This window comes from Sorex fumeus, unplaced genomic scaffold (assembly GCF_029834395.1).
Source record: "Sorex fumeus unplaced genomic scaffold, SorFum_2.1 ptg000044l, whole genome shotgun sequence".
Classification (NCBI taxonomy): Eukaryota; Metazoa; Chordata; class Mammalia; order Eulipotyphla; family Soricidae; genus Sorex; species Sorex fumeus.
The window spans coordinates 51,221,108-51,234,444 of NW_026606101.1; the positions used below are offsets into that span (position 1 = coordinate 51,221,108).

Genomic DNA, 13,337 nt, shown 5'->3' on the forward strand with positions numbered 1-13,337 from the left:
TTGGGAGGAAATTCCAAATAATAATGGTGCATCTTTTGTCGAAATAATGAATGTAATCAAAATAGAGAGAGAGAGTTAAGTAGAAATCATCTGCCTCACAGGCATCGGGAGGGGTGGGAGGGGGGTATATTGGGGTTCTTGGTGGTGAAAAATTGCACTGGTGAAGGAATGGGTGTTTGGTCATTGTATGACCGAGACTTAAACCTGAAAGCTTTGTAATTTTTCTCATGGTGATTCAATAAATAAATTTAAAAACAAAAACAAATAAAAATAAAAATACATAGGCTTTTCTGAGCCACACCCTGCAGTGCTGAGAGCGTATTTATGACTCTACTCTCTGGGACCACTCCTGGTGGGGCTTGGAGGACCATATGTGAAGTACTGGGAATTGAACCTGGTCTGTCCTGCTGTACTATCACTGCAGCACCAATGGATGTTAAAATTTGATATTTCCCAAACTGACTCATCTATACTAAATTGTGCAGTTATTAAATAATGTATAAAGCATTGATATAGAGACTCATTTTTTCCTGGAAACACTTTCTTTACTTGACTTTCAATATATCATACTTTTCTGGGATTTTCTCCTTACTAGCTATTCCTTCTGGTCTTTGCTGGCTTCTCCTCCTTTTCGAATATTGAGTTCTAAATATTGGATAGCAATTGACCTTATCTCTTTCTTTAATGCTGTGAAGTTTTGGTATCAAATTATGGAAGATTATGTGTGTAGGGGGCATCTGCTGACATCACTGAGCTCTGCAGTGCTTCCTTCGGCAAAGCTGGAATGGTGCGGAGGTGGTGGCAGCACCCAGCATCTGAAATGTGCAAGACATATGCTCACCACCAAGCCACAGCCCTGGACATTTTTATCTCCAACTTGGACCTTTCCACCAAACTCCAGAGCATAACAACTACCAACTTAACATTTCTAATTTATATGCCTGATAGTCATCTCAAATTTAACAGGTTCAAAGTTGAGTTAACTGCTTTCCAGTTTTTCCATCTCAGAAACAACTTATTCCATTATTTTGCTTCTCATCCTTAGAGCTGGACCTTAACTGGTTCTCTTACACCTACACTTAGGTCCTGTTGACTCTATCCTAAAATATGTAACCAAATCTAATCATCTCTAAGGCTCCCCCTGCAATTGCTTCCAAATTTATCACCTTGTTTCCACCCTTCTGCTTTTCATTCTGTTTACAGAACACCTAAAGGGATACTGTTAAGGCATTGGGAATCATCCTGCCTCAAACTCTAGGAACCTCCTATCCTACTAATAAACATCCTTTATCTCTTTGATTTGATCACCTGCTTCTCTCCTAAATATTCACTTGCTTCTTCATTTTTTCTAGGAAGTTTTCCAGTACTGGTCTCTATGCTTAGAATGTTCTAGACACTCATGTGCCACTCTGCTTACATTCCTTCAGGACTTAACTCAGAGGTGACTTTCACATGAAGTCTTCATTATCTGACTAATTCTCACCTCCTTCCCCAACTCACCCCCACCCCACTGCATACTTGTTATCCCTTTTATTTCTTTTTCTCTTCACTTCTCATCACTAACTTCACACTATGTAAGATTCTATATTGTTGTTTTTAAAAAAATGTTGTTTATGTTTTCCAGTTCTAGAGCATAAGATGCATGCAAACAGAGTTGTTAGATTTGTCATTTTTTTGCATGTTCATGGTGTGGTTAGGTTCAGTAAATTGCTTGTGCAAGTGGAAGATATACAGTCAATTTGGTGGTGATAGCTTTTTCTGAACTTTTCATAGCATGTAAAAAGGGATGTGTATTAAATGGTTGCTAGTTTAATTGGAGAAAGTAATAGAAATAGAAATGAACTTAAGTAGAAAATTTTGTAAAGAAAGCACAAGAGAGCACTGATTTTTATTTTTTTATGCATTGAATAATCCATAAAATTTATAACCATGCTCTGTTAGTATGAACAGATCAAAATTAAATTGTAGGATTGTAAACCCAGAATTAGATATATCAGCATTAAGAGGATTATTTTGAAAAACAAAAAACTTGACCCCTGAGTTAGAAATTGGCATGTGTCCAAACCAGAGGAAAAACAGTGATATTTGCAAATATATACTTAATAGAAGATTCATATATAGAATGAGGACAAAATTAGGTACAAATACCAAGAGAAGGAAGGCTTATGAAATAAATTTGAATCTTTTTTCAGTGAGGCAAGATAGTTCTTCTTCTTCTTCTTTTTTTTTTTTTTGCATTGCTTAGGGCTTCGTCCTGGCCAACTCAGAGGACCATATGGGATGGATGTCAGGGATTGAACCCAGGTTGACTGTTTGCAAGGTAAATGCCCCACCCACTATACTATTACTCTGACCCCACAATATAGTTTTTATTGAATGAAACTTATTTAAAAAAAATAAAAGGGGGGAAGAAAGAGAGGAAAAACACTCAAGAGAAAACTCAGACTTCTCCAGAGTTAAATAAAAAAAAAAGCAGAGAAAAAGAGATAGAACCAAAAGTGAGATATACATTCATGAGAGAACAGGGCCAGGGAGGGCAAGCAAAGGAGTGTCCAGACAAGTAAGCGAGGGAGAGAGAGCAAATAAGTAAACATTGAAAGATACCTGTTTAGGGGCTGGAGTGATAACAGAGTGGGTAGGGCGTTTGCCTTGCACGCAGCCGACCCGGGTTTGATTCCCAGCATCCCATATGGTCTCCTGCACACCACCAGGAGTAATTCCTGAGTGCATGAGCCAGGCGTAACCCCTGTGCATTGGGTGTGACCCAAAAAGCTAAATAAAAAGAAAAAAGTTACCTGTTTAAGGAAGAACACGGGCTTGGAAGAACAAACCAGTTTGAGACATTTGAATTGTAAGCTACAAGACCAAGATGACTGTTCTCTGATGTTTTGATGGATCTGTCACATCTTCCAGAAGGGCAATGGAGAAGATTATCCATGACTTCTACTCAGATCTCTTCGATAGCCATGTCCACCTGCCCACATACCAAATTCTGCAGGATGGATATGTCGTTCCCAACGTTCTCCCTTCTGAAATACGGCATGCCATTTCTTCAGTAAAGAAGCGAACAGCATCTGGTCCAGACAAGGTCAGACCCGAACACCTGAAGAACCTGCTGTCAGTACTCACCAATACACTGGCTCGGCTCTTCACATGCTACCTATCTGAATGCAAGATTTCGTGCCAGTGGAAAACCAGCAGGACTGTATTACTGTACAAGAAGGGAGACATCCACGACATTGGCAACTATCGCCCAATCTGCCTGTTGTCTGTTGTCTACAAGCTGTTCAGTTGCGTCATCCTGAATAGGATTGGCAGAAAACTAGATGAAGGACAACCATGCGAGCAAGCCGAGTTCCACAAAGCATTCAGCACCATCGACCGTATCCACACGATAACCAAACTCATTGAGGTTTCTTGGGAGTTCAAGATGCCGCTTTGTCTAACGTTCATTGATTGAAAGAAGGCCTTTGATTCTTTTAAGATGGAAGCGGTCATCAAAGCCCTAGCCAAACGGGGCATTCAAACTCAATACATCAGGATCCTCCGTGAGCTGTATTACAGATTCACTACCAGGATCTCACCATTCTACAAGGAAGTGATCATCCATATCAAGAGAGGGGTTCGGCAGGGTGATACCATTTCACGAAACTCTTCAGTGCCACCCTCGAGAACATCATGCGATGACTGGAATGGGAAGGAATGGGAGCGAAGATAGACGGTTGGCAACTACACCACCTCCACTTCGCTGATGACATCGTTCTAACACCTAACTTCAGCCAAGCAGCACAAATGCTGGCTGACTTCGACCATGAGTATGGAAAGCTGAATCTCACGAAGACAGTATTTATGAGAAAGTTTCGTTCCTGATGTTCCATTCACTCTCAACGGAATGAACATCTCCGAATGCAACAGTTATGTGTACCTAGGTCGAGAAGTCAACATGATGAATGATCTGGCACCTGAGTTGCACAGGAGGAAGAGAGAGGCTTGGAACGCCTTCAAGAGCGCCAAAGAAATAGCTAAGAGGACGAAGAACCTCCAACTCTGGGCACATCTCTTCAATTCCACAGTTCTTCCTGCATTAACATACAGACCTGGGCCCTGTGAAAACAGGATGAGAACGCTATTTGGGTTTCCCAAAGAGGAATCGAAAGAGCTATGCTTGGAGTGTCATGCTTCACTCAAGTGAGAGAAGGAATCTGGAGTTCCAACCTCCATTGACAATCAAGAATCAGGGACGCTGTCTCGTTTGCCAAGGCATCGAAAATCAGACGAGCTGGACACGGAGTGCGATTTGGAGACGACTGCTGGACTAGAGCCGTTACTGACTGGATTCCATGGGATGTCAAAAGATCGCATGGCCACCCACCTATGAGATGGTCAGACTTCTTCGTCAAGACCCTGAGCGAACAGTTTGAGGCTCTTCTTGTTCCTGGAGCGAACAGACGCCATTGGGCTACATTAGCACGTGACAGGGACGAATGGAGGCGTTACTGGCGCCCGCTCAAGCAAATCGATGAGTAATGGGATGTCAAGTGATCAGGTGATCAAGTGAATTGTAAGCATGGCATATTAAAACATAGTAACAGTTCCTTAGTTTCCATATTAATTTATGCCGCAAGGAAGAGTGTTTAATAAACTGCAAATAAATGAATCGATGTTTTGGTTGGTTTGTTTTGACATTGTAATTTCAGGTAATAGCCATTGGTAGTTATGTAAGTATGTAAGCAAAATAACAATCTCAAATCTAGACATGCTTATATTAAGTTTTAGGAAGAGAGTCTCATGGGACATTGCAAGTGAAGATTTCTGTCACTCCGACACTGAGAAACCTGATAATCCGTAGTCAGTGTTTGAACCCAGAAGTGTTAAGGTTTTGAGCGAGCCCTAAGATCTGAAATTCCGGAGAAAGGCAGGCCTCCAGAGGAGACGTGAGGCTCAGGGACTGTCTTCATCTTTGGCAGTCATGGGAGAAAGTCAGCTTCGGTAGAAATGGATAGAAAGCAGACAACTGGGGCCAGAGCAAAAGTAATGTCTTGTGGCAGACCCGGGTTTGATCACCAGCAGCGTACATGGTCCCGGAGCCTGCCAGGAGTGATTTCTGAGCACAGAGCCAGGAATCACCTCTCAGTATCTTGGGGTATGGCCCCAAAAACAAACAAGCAGAAAGCAAGCAACTAAACATTTCAAGTTCAAGTGAACCAGCTAAATAGTCTAGAACAGCCACAAGACTGGACACAAGAGGGAGTCCGTGAGCTAAGCTCCTCCCTGTGGGGCCGCAGTGTTACTTCCCAGGGAGTGCCCAAGTCAAGGGCTGCAAACTAGAAGCACTTAAAGAACAGACATGTATTCTTTTTTTTTTTTTAATTTTTATTAGTGAAACACCATGAGGCACAGTTGTAGACTTACAAATTTTTGTGCTTGGCTTTCAGTTATACAATGATCGAATACCCATCCCTCCGCCAGTGCCCATTTTCCACCACCACTGATCCCAGTATCCCTCCCACCCCCCAACCTCCATCCCACCCTACCTTTGTGGCAGGGCATTCCCTTTTAAGAACAGACATGTATTCTAATCACTCTTCCGGAAGCAGTCAAGGAGTTGGCAGGACTATTCTCTCTCTGAAGGATCTAAAGAAGGGTCTGCTCAGTGCCAGGGGTTTGCTGGCATCCTTTGGCGCTCCTTGCTGTGTGACAGCCCACCTTGAGTCCCTGTCTCCAGCTCCACTCGGCTGTCTGTACCTGTCTTTTTCCTTCTTCCTTCCTTCCTGAGACTACCCTCCCCGCATCTTAACAATTTTAGGTATACGGTATTATAGTGTCAGCCATATGCACATTTTAAAAATGATGTTTCAGATGAATTTATTCCTAATACATATTTCCTTCCTCCCCTTTCTACCTAACCGATGGGGGAAGGAGGTAGTTGAGTAAAGAGTAATAGTGCTTTTCCAATATATCTGGGCAGGGTGGATTTGGACAACACTCAGCATGACTCAAGGCTTACTCTTAACTCTGTGCTCAGGGATGACTCCTGGAGGGGTTCTGGGGGATGATATGCAGTGCTGGGAATCAACCAGGGCAGCTTCATTTAAGACAAGTACTATCTCTTCCGTCCCTATTCTATTCTATTTTAGAAAACTTCCTCACACCTGCTAGAGTAATACCTGCATAACATAAAGTTGATCACTTTAGCATTCAGTATCACTGTATCACTGTCATCCCGTTGTTCATCGATTTACTCAAGCTGGCGCCAGTTACGTCTCCATTTGTCCCAGCTCTGAGGTTTTAGCAGCCTCTCCTTACTTGTCTTTCCCAACGCTGCCGTATTGAGGCTCTTTCAGTGTCAGGGGAATAAGACCAGTTATTGTTACTGTTTTTGGCATATCGAATACGCCATGGGTAGCTTGCCAGGCTCTGCCGTGGGGGCAGGATACTCTTTGTAGCTTGTCAGGCTCTCCTCTCTCTATATATATATCCTATGTGTATATGTATATGTATATATATATATTTCCCTCTATGATTTGTTGCCTACTGTCTGGACCTCATCAAATATGGTGTAGTAATTATGGAAAATAGGGAGGGAGTGTCTTATTGTATCCAGGAATATGTGTCACTCATATGTGAGGCTCGGCCCAAGCATGTGGAAAGCACCCTGGAGCATTGCAGTGGTTGGGTAGTGGAGGTCGGCTGCTGGGGCTGGGTCCTTTGGGGTGGGGTGGGGAGGACTCTCAACTCTCACCCGGCCTCTTCTGGGGCGCCCGAGTGAAAACAGCCTGGTGTGGAGTGCAGTGGTATGGTTATGGGGGTCTCATTTTATGCTCCCGGGAGAGGCAGCCGTGAGTTCTGGAGAGGGGTAAACAGTTTAATGGTACTGAGTCATTCACATGGCCATGCAGTCCTCACCCCATCCCTGTGTCCTTATAATTTTTCTTCTCTTCCACAGAAGCTCAGCCCCCTTTACGTAGTCATTTCCCCTTTTCTCCTCCCATCCAGGCCTTGGCAACCCCCCACCTTAGTCCTGGAAGAACTTTTGACTCAGTTTCTCTTTTACAGAGTGAGAGTGAGGGTCCATTGATAATTGGGGCTACTTCTACACAGACAGGGTGTACTTTGAACATGTGTTTGAATTTACTGTAGAGAACACATAAGAGAAAAAGCAGGAGAAAGGAGAGAGTTGGGGGCATCTGGGTAAGGGTTTTCCTACTGGGCTTCTTATCCACAGGCCTCAGCAGACCTGCCCATTCTTTTGTGTCAAGATTTTGGCATTGCAGGCAACAAAAGGTAAATATCTCACTATAAATATACTCTACTTTGTTTGTCAAGGGGTCTCCTAGTCATGCCAAATATCTCATTATGGATCAACTTGTATCTCACTGATTATTAGTGAATTCGAACATCTTTTCATATGCGTCCTGGCTGCTGATCTTTGCAGAACTGTCTGTTTAAATCCTTTCACCATCTTCAATGTACACTGGTGAAGAGATGGATGTTGGAACATTGTATAACTGAAACCCAATCATGAACAACCTTGTAATTGTATATCTCACTGTGATTCAATTAAAAAAATTTTTTTAATCCTTTCATTTTTAAATTGGATTATTTAATTGTTGGGCTGGAGCGATAGCACAGTGGGTAGGGTGTTTGCCTTGCAAGCGGCCAACATGGCCGACCCAAGTTCGATTCATATGCCCCTCTTGGAGAGCCCGGCAAGCTACTGAGAGTATCTCGCCTGCATGGCAATGCCTGGCAAGCTCCCCGTGATGTATTCGATATGCCAAACACAGTAACAACAAAGTCTCCAATGGAGACGTTACTGGGCCCGCTCGAGCAAATCGATGAACAACGGGAGGACAGTGACAGTGATTTTGTTGTTGAGAAATAAGACTTCTCTCTTTATCCTGGATATTAATCCCTTATTTTCTATCTGTTTGGCAAATATCGTCTCCCATTATGTAGTTGCCCTTGTACTCTGTTGATTATTTTCTTTTAGTTTGCAGAAGTTTTTGTTTGGTGATATTCCATTTGTCTGTGTTTGCTCCTCTTGCCTGTGCAAATATTCTTCAAGATCATGCTCTCAGTTCTTTTAATATAAACCTAAATATCTTTTAGAATCTTGGATATCATCATTCCTCTTCCTTCTGTCCTATAATGTTTCTGCTGAGAAATTTGCTCTTAAACTTAAAGGAGGTCCCTATACATGTCGAATCACTTTTCCTTCTTTTAAGATTCACTGCTTGCCTTTGACTTTTGACAGTTTGCTTATAACTTGCCTAGGTGCAGGCCACTTTGGTGTTATTTTAGTTGGTGTTGTGAGATAGTGTGAACTTTCGTAAATTAGTAATTCTCCTTCCTCCAATTTGGAAGAGACTTTTAGCTAGTATTTATTTAAGTAACATCTCTGACTCTGTTTCTTTTTTTTGGGTTGGTACTTTTGTGTGTGTGTGGGGGGGGGGGAGGGCACACCTGGTGGTGCCCAATGCTTACTCCTGGGTCTTCACTCAGGAATCACTTCTGATGGGCTTGGGAAATCATCTGGGATGCCAGAGATTGAACCCAGGTCCGTTACATGCAGGGCAGATACCCCACCTGCTAGGCTCGTTTCCTAATCACAGGACTGTGTTCAGGGGAAGACCTTCACCAATCTTCTACCAAAGATTCTGGAAAATATCCTTATTCCAAAGGGCGGTGAGTCTTTGCTTCCTTCCTTCTTGAAGAATGTCGTTTCTGCAATTTCCTGTTTGTACTGGCAGCTTCTTGGCCACTCACGGAGGTAAAGCCTTTTGAGACACTCTGTTTCATTCTCAAAATGTCATGTCAAGTCTAGTGTTTGCCTGGAATTCTTTCCCTTTACATTCTGCTGCTTTGACAGAAATCTATACTTGGGGAGGAAAAGGGGGAGAAAAAGAGATATTTTTTAAAATGTGGCCCAAGAAATCTATAAAAACGTTTATTGTGTCATGATGTCAAAAAGAAAAGAAAGGAAACAGTCAAAATACTAATAAAATGAAAATAGATGAGGGGACATGGGTGGTCTGCTCATTTAATGGGATAAAAGTCACAAATTGTAGAGTGCTTTGCATCATTGGAGGGTGATCTCAAAAGTCAATGTTGACCGAGATGCCACCAGACCCTAAAATCACATCTAGTTAAAAATTCAACTCCAACTGTATCACCTTATTTAAAAGTTTAGAATTCCTGGAGTGTGCAGCCACATTTGCGGCAACGTGATATCTCATATTCTACATCACTGTTGTACCACGAGTAGCATACCGTATTTGATGGTATGTAAAGTAAAATGCAACTGTCTCGATTAAAAAAAAATGTGTTAGCACACAAGGCTCAACCTGTAACAACATGTTAGTAATCTCTTATACAAGGGCCTAGTGGCTCCAGGTGAGATACAACAATCTTCACACACTTTCCTTTAAGGAAACTTTTTGGGATCATTTTTAGCAGATTATTCATAACAAGCAATACAAAATAAATTATTTAGGATCTATTTGGAGAAGGCTGGGGTGATGGTGGGAAAATTCGAAATAATAGTGGTGAGAACATGTAATGGTAGTGAGATTGGTGTTGGAAAATTGAATGTAATAAATTACTGTGAACAATTTTTTTCGGGGGGTCACACCCAGCAATGCACAGGGGTTACTCCTGGCTCATGCACTCAGGAATCACTCCTGGTGGTGTTCGGGAGACCATATAGGATGCTGGGAATCAAACCCGGGTTGGCTGCGTGCAAGGCAAACACCCTACCCGCTGTGCTATGGCTCCAGCCCCTTGTGAACAATTTTTAAGAAATTAAATAAAAATGAAAAATGAAATTTGTTAGACAAGCCAATGTTGAAGAAAATACATATTGGAAGCATCTTATAATTTTCTTTTAAACAAATAATACTTTGGCGAAGATGATAAATACAATTCAGAATAGTTGTTACAGTGTTAGAAGGGAGGATGATAATTTGAAAGGGGACAGAGGAAACTCAAACATTTTATGTTTGAAGGAACATGACACAACCATAAAAGACATGAGATGTCATGTTGGGGAGAGTGAATTAGTGTAGAATTACTTGTGGACTGACTAGGAAAGATCTTTGGACCCTTGGGGATTTCAGAGACAGAAAATTTCTCTGCTTTCTCAAAGCCTTTAATTTTTACCCCAGGAAAAAATGTTCTTGCTGGTGGTTAATCACTCCTGATGGGGGCAAACTGCTGTGCTAATGTCCTGCTTTGGGCAGGGGTCCCTGGGTTAGGCCCTCAGAGAATGTTCTTGTGAAATAATGTTTTCCAGAAGCGTGCAACCATGCCTGAGAGGTCATGACACAGCCCTTATCTTACTCAGTTTGCTCCTCCTCAGTGCCCTGTACATCACCATCACTAGCGTGATAGTAATCAAACAGCTGCCTATATTTGACTATTAGCTCTTGAAGAATTTCTTTTCTGGCACACAGTAGGTGCTTGTGGAAGGAATGCAAATGAGTGCCTCTTAACATGAATTATAATAAAATTCAGAAAAATGTGTAATTTATACTTTGGTAAGTGGAATACGTGACCAAATGGGTTAGCTTTCATAATTGGTGGTTATTACACATGAGAACTATGCATTCCTATGCACCAGAGGCAGGAATGACAGTATAGCGGATAGCATCTCTAGGAATGATCCCTGAGCACAGAGCCAGGAGTAAGTCTTGAGCACCACGAGGTATGGTCCAAAAATGAGCAAACAAAACCAAAGTAAGACCTATGCATCAGATCACACCTCCAGAGGAGTTTGTGCGTGTGTGTGTGTGTGTGTGTGTGTGTGTGAGAGAGAGAGAGAGAGAGAGAGAGAGAGAGAGAGAGAGAGAGAACATAAACACAGATTGCTAGGCCTTACTTTATAGTTTCCGGTTCAGTAGTTCAGTAGTCTCTTCTGGGCTTGAGGCCAAGAATTGGCATTTCTAATGAATTCCCAAGTGGTGCTGATGCAGATTCTGCTGAGATCAACACATTAGAAAGATTCTGGGGAAAAATATGGATATATATAACAAAATTTTAAAAATCACTTATCTTTTCCCTAAGAGTATTAGTGCTTTGGTGATGAATCCTAAAGAAATCGGGGTGTGTGTATGGGTCTGTGGGGAAAAGACCTGGAGGTATGGTATGATGCTTTATAGTGTCTACCTTACAAGCATATGGTCATGAGTTCAAATCCCTGGTGCTTCACATGTGCCAAAAGCAATCCTGGCAGTTCTGCTTTTTTTTGGGGGGGGATGGAGGGGGATGTTGTGTCACACCCAGCTGTGTTCAGGGATCACTTCTTGCTCAGGGTTTGGAGGGTTGCTCCTGGTGGTCCTCAGGGAACCATGTAGTGCCAGGAATCAACTGGAATCAGCTACATGCAAGGCAAAATGTTTTAATCCTTGAGCTGTCTCTATGGCCCAGCTCTGCTGTTGGAGACTCGCAGCTCTGCTGTGTGATCCCTGGCACCACAAGTGACAACAGTTACACATACCCAGCTGGCAGCTGGGTGTGTATGAGCAGCCTGAAAGAAGAATGTGAGCCCTGGTGAGCAGTACATCTGGAAAGATGGACGGCCAGAAAGTGCACGCCCTGAGAAACACACGTGACCACCACACGACCCCCACAAGCAGCACCCCTATAATCTGCACACATCGAGTGTGACCCCTGGCATGTACTTGCGTGAGCACCACACCTAACGGAGTTGCACCCTCAGTGAGCACCACTGCCAAGGGGGTAAGCACCACAACCTGCTGTGTGACATCCAGCGAGCACCACAGCTAAAAAAACCCCAAAATGTGCAGAAGCCACAGGCAGGGAAGTGTGGGACCCCAGTCATCACAACGGCATCAGCAAAACCCACTGAAGGGAAGGGGAAAGAAGATCCGATAACAACCTAAACAAGACATTAAAAGCAAAAGAGAGGAAACTTATTTAGTGATAATACAAAGTTTTGGTGTGGATTTTGCTGCGTGGATGGAATATTCAGCAGCTCTGCTTCCAAGTTCTAATGTGTTCCAAGTTCCAGCTCTGCTTCCAAGTTCTAATGTGTAACATAGAGAGGGTATATTTAATAGGGTTGTTATGAAGATTAAAATCTGTGCTCATGCAACCTCTAGCTTGATATATAGTAGCTATTACTGTTGTTTTGGTTAAGAGATTTTTGAGATTTACCATAAAAAAGAAAAGAGGTGTAGCAGATGATGTCAGGGCTAGGTACTTTTTCTTTCTTTTTCTTATTATCTAGAGAAGGAAGTAGGGACTGAAAAGAGAAATTCTTGGAGAAAATAATTTGCTGATCTAATTTTTCTTCCTCCCTGCCTCCAACCATCACATTTTAAACTTCAGCTTTACTGGAAATGTCAAAATTACCCTGATGCATGGAGTTATTATCCCATTTGCTGGTCTTTGCAGTGCACTGGAGACAGTAAAGGCAGAAGCATTGTGAACATGAGCAGGAGGGCCAATTAAACGACCTTTAATTCTGTTTAATAATCACTGTGATGCCATGCTATAGATAAAAGTGTTTATTCTTCTTCTGGATCACACCCAGCAGTGCTCAGGGCCCAGTGCTCAGAGATCACTTCGGGTGGTGCTTGGGAGACCAGATGTGGAGCTGGATTTCGAACCCAGGTCCTGTGTGCAAGGCAAGTGCCCTGCCCTTGTGCCCTGCCCAAGTGCCCTATCTCTGCGGCCTCTGGATAAACATTTTTCTTTAAAAGACTGGTAATATTGATCATATGGTAGAGCTGTGCTCAGACAGATCTTGAAAAACAGTGCTCCTGGTGAACCTTCCTGGGCCTCTGCTCTTGCTCTCACCGTACCCTTCATCTCAGTCCTGGAAAAAACAACGTATTCTATAGATCGCTGTATCACTGTCATCCCATTGTTCATCGATTTGCTTGAGTGGGTGCCAATGACGCCTCTATTCGTTCCAGCCCTGAGATTTTAGCAGCCTCTCCTTACTCGTCCTTCCCAATGGTGCCCTATTAGAGGCTCTTTCAGGGTCAGGGGAATGAGGCCTGTTATTGTTACTGTTTTTGGCATATCAAATACGCCACCGGGAGCTTGCCAGGCTCTGCCGTGCTATTCTATAGATACATTAGGAAATACTTCATTCTCTTTCTGCACTGAAAACAGCAAGACAGATGACCGGGGCTGGAACTCCTGGGTAATAGTTATTGTACTTTCACCTTTTGGACGTGGGAGAGAAGTGCAAGGGTGGAACCAGGGGTGTGGTGTAGACTGGGGAAATATTTTGTTTCTGTTCGAAACCATTCCAGCCTACTGTTTATGAGGTTGGGTGGTTGAAGGTTAGTTTCATAACCACAGCA

General features: G+C 42.8%; 1 protein-coding gene across 2 annotated transcripts in view; it reads left to right on the top strand.

Annotated features, from left to right (window-relative positions):
* MAP3K13 (mitogen-activated protein kinase kinase kinase 13) overlaps window positions 1–13,337 on the top strand; it is a 204,177-nt gene that overhangs the window by 23,598 nt on the left and 167,242 nt on the right. The window lies entirely within an intron of this gene.